Source organism: Carcharhinus amblyrhynchos, chromosome 1, assembly GCF_965287045.1.
Source record: "Carcharhinus amblyrhynchos chromosome 1, sCarAmb.v2.hapA, whole genome shotgun sequence".
In the NCBI taxonomy this organism is placed as follows: Eukaryota; Metazoa; Chordata; class Chondrichthyes; order Carcharhiniformes; family Carcharhinidae; genus Carcharhinus; species Carcharhinus amblyrhynchos.
This window is the reverse complement of record NC_137324.1, coordinates 31,909,224-31,917,341: the sequence shown is the minus strand read 5'-3', so window position 1 is coordinate 31,917,341 and position 8,118 is coordinate 31,909,224. Positions and strand designations below refer to the sequence as shown.

General features: G+C 46.9%; 1 protein-coding gene across 2 annotated transcripts in view; it reads left to right on the top strand.

Moving 5' to 3' along the window:
- The first annotated feature begins 7,315 nt into the window (after positions 1–7,315).
- dym (dymeclin) overlaps positions 7,316–8,118 on the top strand; it is a 438,866-nt gene continuing 438,063 nt past the window's right edge. For both annotated transcript variants that reach the window (XM_080206642.1, XM_080206553.1), the window contains exon 1: positions 7,316–7,396. The gene's annotated coding sequence lies outside the window, so the exon portion shown is untranslated. The remainder of the gene's footprint in view (positions 7,397–8,118) is intronic.

The following is an 8,118-nucleotide window of genomic DNA, read 5'->3' as shown; positions in this document are numbered from 1 at the left end:
AATCCCACAAGCTTTCGGAAACGGTGTTCCTTCATCAGGTGTGTGGAATAATTTTTATCAGCAGCTGAACCCATGGTTCTACTCAAACAACTAATCCCTGCTGAGCAAAAACTGATAGCCAAGTTCTGCACACATGAGGCCAGCCTCAACCGGGATCTTGAGTTCATGTCACACTATCTGTAACCCCCACAACTTGGCTGGTCTGGCAAAATCTCACTAACTGTCCTGGCTGGAGGCAATACACACTACTTAAACTTGTGCTTGGCCTTCTCTCCACTCACATTGTCTGTACCTTTAAGACTTGATTACCTGTAAAGACTCGCATTACAACCATTATCTTATAAATTGAGTTTGTGTCTATATATGCCCTATACTCCCACTCACCTAATGAAGGGGCAGTGCTCCGAAAACTTGTGCTACCAAATAAACTTATTGGACTTTAACCTGCTATTGTGGGACTTCTTACTGTGCTTACCCCAGTCCAACACCAGCATCTCCACATCATAAAATCCTTTCTGCAGATGGAACATTTGAATGAATTTTTGTATGTCTGCATCCATGCATGTGCACGTGTGTGTGTGTGTGTGTGTGTGTGTGTGTTACTCGAGCTGTCTCACATTGGACTGGAACTTGGGATCAAGAGGGGGCCATTCAACCTTGTGAGTTTAATCCATCATTCTGGGCAGCACAGTGGTTAGCTCTGCTGCCTCCCTGTGCTAGGGTCCCGGGTTCAATTCCAGCCTTGGGTCACTCTGTGGAGTTTGCACATTCTCTCTATGTCTGTGTGGGTTTCCTCCGGGTGCTCCAGTTTCCTCCCACAGTACGAGTTAGGTTGACTGGCCATGCTAAATTGCTCTTTCGTGTCAGTGGATGAGTAGGGTAAGTATGTGAAGTTACAGCGCAAGGACCTGGGTGGGATTGTTGTCGGTGCTGGATTGATGGGCTGAATGGCCTCCTTCTGCACTGTAGAGATTCTATGATTTAATTAGACCATGGCCAATCTATGGTTTCAATTCCACTTTCTTGTCTACCTCCCACAATAACACTTGACTTCTTTGCCAATCAAAAATCTGCCCAATCTAAGCAGGTCTCAAAACATGTCCACATGTTGTACAGAGAGCTGACCACTGGCAAACAGAACAGAGGGGGCCCACGTAAATGTTTCAAAGAATCCCTCTTTGTGTGCCACATCCGGCCATCATCAGTGGGAATCACAGATTCTAGATCATGCTGCCTGGAAATGCTATTCTGTGTTGACGTATGTCATGAAGGCTGCCTTGGAGAATGCTTACCCAAAGATCAGGGGCTGAATGCCTATGACTGCTGAAGTGTTCCCTGACTGGAAGGGAACACTCCTGCCTGGTGATTGTCAAGCGGCGTTCGCTCGTGCGTTGTCGTAGCGTCTGCATAGTCTCCCCAGTGTATCATGGGTCTGGACATCCTTTCCTGCAGCGTATCAGGTAGACAGCGTTGGCCGAGTCGTAAGAATATGTACCATGTACCTGGTGGATGGTATTCTCACATGAGATGATGGCATCTGTGTCGATGATCTGGCACGTCTTGCAGAGGTTGCTGTGACAGGGTTGTGTGGTGTCATGGGTAGTTTGCAGTGGACAATGGTCTGTTTGAGGTTGTTTGAAGGCGAGAAGTGGGGGTGTCGGGATGGCCTTGGTGAGATGTTTGTCTTCAATCAATGACATGTTGAAGGCTCCAGAGAAGATGTCATAGCTTCTCCGCTTCGGGGAAGTACTGGACGACGAAGAGTAGTCTGTCCGCCATGTCCCGTGTTTGTCTTCTGAGGAGGTCGGTGTGGTTTTTCGCTGTGGCATGCCTGAACTGTCAATCGATGAGTCAAGCGCCAGATCCTGTTCTTATGAGGGCATCTTTCAGCATCTGTAAGTGTCTGTTATGATCTTCCTCATCTGAGCAGATCCTATGTATACTGAGGGGATGGCTTCTTTAACATGTTTAGAGTGAAAATTAGAGAAGTGGAGCAGCATGAGGTTATCCATGGGCTTGCGATACACTGAAGTGCTAAGGTGACCATCCTTGATGGAGCTTTGTGTGTCCACGAGTGCAACAGATTCTGGAGAGTATTCCGTGGTGAGTCTGATGGTAGGATGGAACTTGTTCATGTCATCATATATTTGTTTCAATTATTGTTCTCCATGAGTCCAAAGGAAGAAAATCTCATCGCTGTATCTGGTATATAGCATCAGTTGAAGGTCCTGTGCGGCGAAGAGATCTTGTTCGAACCTGTGCACGAAGATGTTGGCATATTGATGTGGGAATTTGGTCCCCATGGCTGTGCGTCTGGATGAAGAATTGGTTGTTGAAGGTTGTGGTCCAGGATGAAGCGAATGAGTTGTAGAATTGTATCTGGAGATTGGCAGCTGTCAGCATTGGGTATTGAGGCAGTAATGCTGTCGTCATGGAGGATGCTGGTGTAGAGTGGCAAGATATCCATTGCGACTAGGGGTGCTCCTGGTTCAGCTGGTCCATGTGTGCAGAGTTTCTGTAGGAAATTGCAGTGTCATGACAGGAGCTGGGGGTACTTTGTACAATGGGTTTCAGGATGTCCTCTAGGTAGCCGGAGAAGTTCTCACACAGGGTCCCATTGCCTGATACGATGGGACGACTGGGTGTGTTGGCCTTGTGCTTCTTCGGGAGGCAGTAGAGACCTCCAATGCAGTGAGTACGTGGGATGAGAGCTCGGAGGGTGGTCTGAAGGTCTGGATCAAAGGTCTTGATCAGTCTGTTGAGTTGACAGGTACATTCTTTAGTCGGATCTGCAGGTAACTGTCTGTAGTCTTCCTCATTGTTCAGTTGTTGATACACTTCTTTGCAGTCATCCGTTCTGTTCAGTATAACAGTGGCTCCTCCCTTGTCTGCTGGTTTGATGACAATGTTGCGGTTGGTCTTGAGGGCATGGATGGCATTGCGTTGTGCTTGGGTGACGTTCGTGGCTGTCTTGAGAGTGCGGCTGATGAATCTGGCATTGGTGCACCTCCTGACGATTGGGCATACATGTTGAGTCAGGGCAGCGGCCTTCCAAAGGAGTCCAATTCAACTCTTTCCTTCTCGGGTGCTGTACTGCAGATCCCTCTGTTGGCTGTTCTATGCTTCCAGCCTGCGTAGACATGAGCAAATGCACATAGCAGAGAAGCCTTTTCAGCCCCAGTCTGCAAGCGGCAGTTCAGCCAGTTGCCACTCTCCCAGCAGCAGGTGCGAAAGCAGTCAGATCAGTTTGTAATGTCTAAGAAGTGTTTGAACCAGGAATCCTTGCTGTAAAACACACACTATGCAAGGCAGGACTATGAGATTTCTTATCTCTCAGCTTCCTTCCCAATCCAGTGACAGTTTACTTGCAGTGATAGCTCCCATGAACAATGGGCTAAATATACTGCACACTATTGAAGACAGAGTGCATTTCCAGTAACTGTTGAGCATTTTCAGTCATCAGGGACAACCTGAGTAAGAGTGGCAAGCTTTACTTACAATGGTAATTGAGAAAGAACCAGTTAAGGGGACTAGTCCATCTGACTCTCACTAACTTTTAAAGATGAACATTGAAAGCATTCTTTCTTGTTGCATCATAGCTTGGTGCGGCTCCTGCTCTGCCCAAGACTGCAAGAAACTATGAAAGGGTTGTGAATGAAACCCAGTTCATCACACAAACCAGCCTCCCATTCATTGACTCTGTCTACACTTCCCGCTGTCTCAGCAAAGCAGCCAGCATAATTAAGAACTCCACACACCCAGGACATACTCTCTTCCACCTTCTTGTGTACTAGGCTGATACCAGAGTTGAGGGGGTTGAGCTATGAGGAGAGGCTGAATAAACTAGGCTTGTACTCGTTAGAGTTTAGAAGAATGAGGGGAGATCTCATTGAGACATATAAGATGATGAATGGGGTGGACAGGATAGAGGTGGAGAGACTCTTCCCGCTCAGAAAGGACAGTAGGACTAGGGGGCACAGCCTCAAGATAAAGGGGGGGCGGTTTAGAACGGAGTTGAGGGGGAACTTCTTCACTCAAAGGGTGGTGAATCTCTGGAATTCTCTGCCCGTTGAAGTGGTGGAGGCTGCCTCACTAAATATTTCTAAGACGCGGGTTGATGGGTTTTTGATAAGCGAGGGGATTAAGGGTTATGGGGAGAGGGCAGGAATGTGGAACTGAGCAGCGACAGATCAGCCATGATCTTATTGAATGGCGGGGCAGGCTCGAAGGGCTAGATGGCCTACTCCTGCTCCTATTTCTTATGTTCTTATGTTCTTATGAAAACGATACAAAAGTCTAAGATCATGTAACAAGTGACTCAAGAACAGCTTCTTTCTGGCTGCCATCAGACTTTTGACTGGACCTAGTTCTCTACACCCTAATTATGACTGCAACAGTACATTCTCCACTCTTTCCTTTCCTTCCCTATTAACGCTATACCTTGTCTGTTTAGCATGCAAGAAACAATACTTTTCACTGTGACAATAACAAATATATTATTATAATAATACATGGGACAATAATAAATCAAACAAATGCTTCCTTGCCCCCTCCCTAAAATCACTGACTTCCCTGGCATCCCCCCCCCCGATCGCCAGCCTGTGATTCCAACCCGTCCCCCCACTGGTTTCCCTGACCTCCACCCTCCTGATCACTGGATTCCCCAACACTTCCCTCTTGGATAAGGCCCAATCACCAGCACCTCCCCCCCCCCCCCCCCCCCACCCCACCAACGTGGCCAGCCCCAACACCTCCCCCCCCACCGCCTCCCCAGGCCAGCCCCGATCACCCTCCTCCCTCCTAACCCCACCAATCAGGAAAGCAGAGTGGTGATGGATTCCCCTGCCCGCTGATCAGCCCTGCCTCCAGTAGGCCCCACCCCCTGACCTCCCACCCTTTGCCACTGCCCAATACACAGGGCCAGGTGTCTGGCAGGCAGTTGCCAGGGTGGCATTGCCCAAGGGGCACATACCCCTTGCTCCCTGGAGGGGGGCTTCAATGGCCTCTGTCCCCACCAGCAAGGTATTCATGTCTAGTCCCTGTTGGTTGGGACCAGCTTTAGCTCCCGCTGGTAGGAACCTCTGGTAGGGTAAGCAACATTAGTGAGTATGGAGAATACTGCCTCGGGCTCGCTAATGATATGGAAATTGGAATTTCCTTGTTATAATCAGCCTCAGACTGATTTCTGGTGTGAGGCTGATTATGTTGTACAGAACGCAGTGGTTCAAGAAGGCAGCTTACCACCACTCTCTCAAGGGCACTCAGGCTTGGACAATAAATGCTGTCCCAGCCAGCAATGCCTACATCCCAACAACTAATTAAAAAAATTAAAAATATGCACGATATAGCTTAAAACATTGCAGATTCATAAAGAATAAACATCACAAACTGTATAATATATAGTGATGAAAACTGATTATAGAACTTAACTCTAAGCTTACAAAGACAAAGATGGTAACATATTTACAATACTGAGATAAAATATTAAGCTAGTTCTAACTAATTGTTTTGAACCTTATAACTGTTTTACTTCATACAATAGCCTTTTGAGTTTCAGCAAATACAAACAAATAAGTTTCAATTGCTAGGAAATACAATGGTTCTACATTTTAATCTAGCCAAACTTGACTGGCTTCACAGTGCTGGCTTCGGACTATGTGGTGATTGTGGTTATTATACCTTTAAGGGCAGCACAGCAGTGTAAGAGTCACCTGGCTTGGGCAATCAATTGGGACTCAGAGTGCATAATCATCCTAGGGGTTGAAGTTCTCTTTGGTAGGAGGCATGTGATGAGCCAGGTACAGCTATGAGGCTGCTGTTGTCTTATTAATAAATCCTTTTTGTGTTCACAAATGAAGTCTGTCAAAGCGCATCATCACAGTAAAAAGTCTGACAACACCAGGTTTTAGTCCAACCGATTTATTTGATAATACTCACAAGCTTTCGAGGGGACTGCCTCTTCGTCAGGTGAATGGAGAGTTCTGGCCTCAGACAGAGCATATAAAGCACAGACAGTTTAGAGATTACTGATTAGAATGCGAATCCCACATCAAAGCGCATCATTACAGACCATGTGGTGTCTCTCATTTGTCAAGTGTGGATTTGACTGTCAATAGGGGCTAAATCATGAGGTGTGCTAGTGTCCTGTACTGATTACAATTCAGAAAGATATCATTTTGTGTTAACTGCTGAATGTGCTGTGGCTGGTTGATCGCTACACGTAATTAGCTAGTGGTTTAGTTAAAATCTAAACTTTTCTACACAATTGCTGCATCTTAAAAAAGCTATGGGTGGGATTTCCAACCCCCCTTCCATCCCCACAGTGTGCTTATCCCTGAGAACTTGGTAAGTGAGGAAATTTTCTTCTAAAATCTGGACAGGTTTGCATTTAGCATTTAAAATAACTATAATAGTAATTTCTATTCACTGGAATTTTAACTAGAATAATAAAAAGAGGTTTAGTGAATAGCACAAGTTTCCAGCTTTGTCTGAGCGCAGCATGGTCAAGGGTTTAACGCTGGGAATTTGGTAAGTAAGGTAACTCATGCAGTGAGAGAGGAGGTGCTGCATAATATTTTACAAAAAAGGAGTGGTCTCAGAGAGGTAACTGAAGGCAGCAAGACCTGAAGTTCACAAAACAATCCATTCATCTCAGAAATCAGCTTACGTCTTTTTATTTCAGATTTCCACATGGGCAATATTTTGCTTTAAATCTCCTTACTTGTCTGCAAAGTACTTAGGGACATCTTGTGGTCTTGAAAGGTGTGATATAAATGCAAGTCATATAAATCAATACACCAAAGGGTGGGGTAATTGCAAGTAGGAACAGAAGTTTGTTTTGGGCGGCACTGTTGCCTCACAGCTCCTGGCATCCGGATTCTATTCTGGCCTTGGATCACTGTTTGTGTGGAATTAGCACGTTCTCCCCGTGTCTGCATGGGTTTCCTCCCACAGTCCAAAGATGTGTGGGTGAGGTTGATTGGCCTTGCGCAATTGCCCCATAGTGTCAGGGGGGATTAGCAAGGTAAATATGTGAGGGGTATGGGAATAGGGCCTGGGTGGGATTGTAGTCAGCGCAGACTTGATGGGCCGAACGGCCCCCTTCTGCACTGTGGTGATTCTATGATTGATCCAAAAGAGACGTCACTGAAAACAATAGAGAACTACAACTCCCAGAAGGCTCGGTGAAACTTCTCCCCCACTGGGAAGCATGCGCGTGACTTGTGACCCTGAGCCGGTGACGTTAGTGTTGCGACGTGGACGGGGAGAGGGGCGGGACCGGAGGCGGGGCAGGCGGAGCGTGAGGGCGGTTGGAGCGCGAGCGGCTGAGGCGGGGATCGGGACGGGCTGGAGCAGGCACATAGATCGCGGCACCGTATGTGAAAGCAGGCAGCCAGTGAGTAAAAGTACCGGGGGGAGAGGGAAGGAGCGGGGCGTGTGTGTGTGTGTCTGCCTTTTACACTGAGTCCCGGGGTGGTCGGAGCCCAGCCTCACTGGCTCAGGTTGTCAAGCTATGTCAACAAGGGCCTTCCCCCCCCCCCCCCCCACGCAACTCAGGGAGGGAGGATTTGTGCCATCTCACTCTTCACAATGCTGAGAGGTGTAGAGAGTCTAGCTGCTGTGATGCAGTGCGGGCAGGTTACTTCAACGACAACAACGTGCATTTCTGTAGCACCTTCAACCTGGAAATGCGTCACAAAGAAGCTGCAAGAGCATCCCTTCCAAATAAAGGGTTAATGTGTAGTTTTGGAAATCTGGCGAGTAAATTATAACTCCAGCATCATTGAAAATGCATGAGTAGGTAGTCAACATGACTCCTGAACCAGGAAATTATACATGCACTGGGAAAGTTTGAACAGCGTGGGCCTTTATCCAATGCATTTAATTTGCTCATTGGCATTCAGGTGGACGAGAGGTGATATTATACCAATGAAAAACCTCCAATACTTATTTGATTGGGTTGTCCATCTGTTCCTTTCCTGAAGTTGTAGATGAGTGGAATTACTTTTCAGGCCAATTATTTCCTGGCTGATTTCACATCTCTTGGAAAAACTTTGTATGAATTTCTGGTCAGATACAGGTTTGACTATCATTGATAGTCGCAGATGATCATTGATA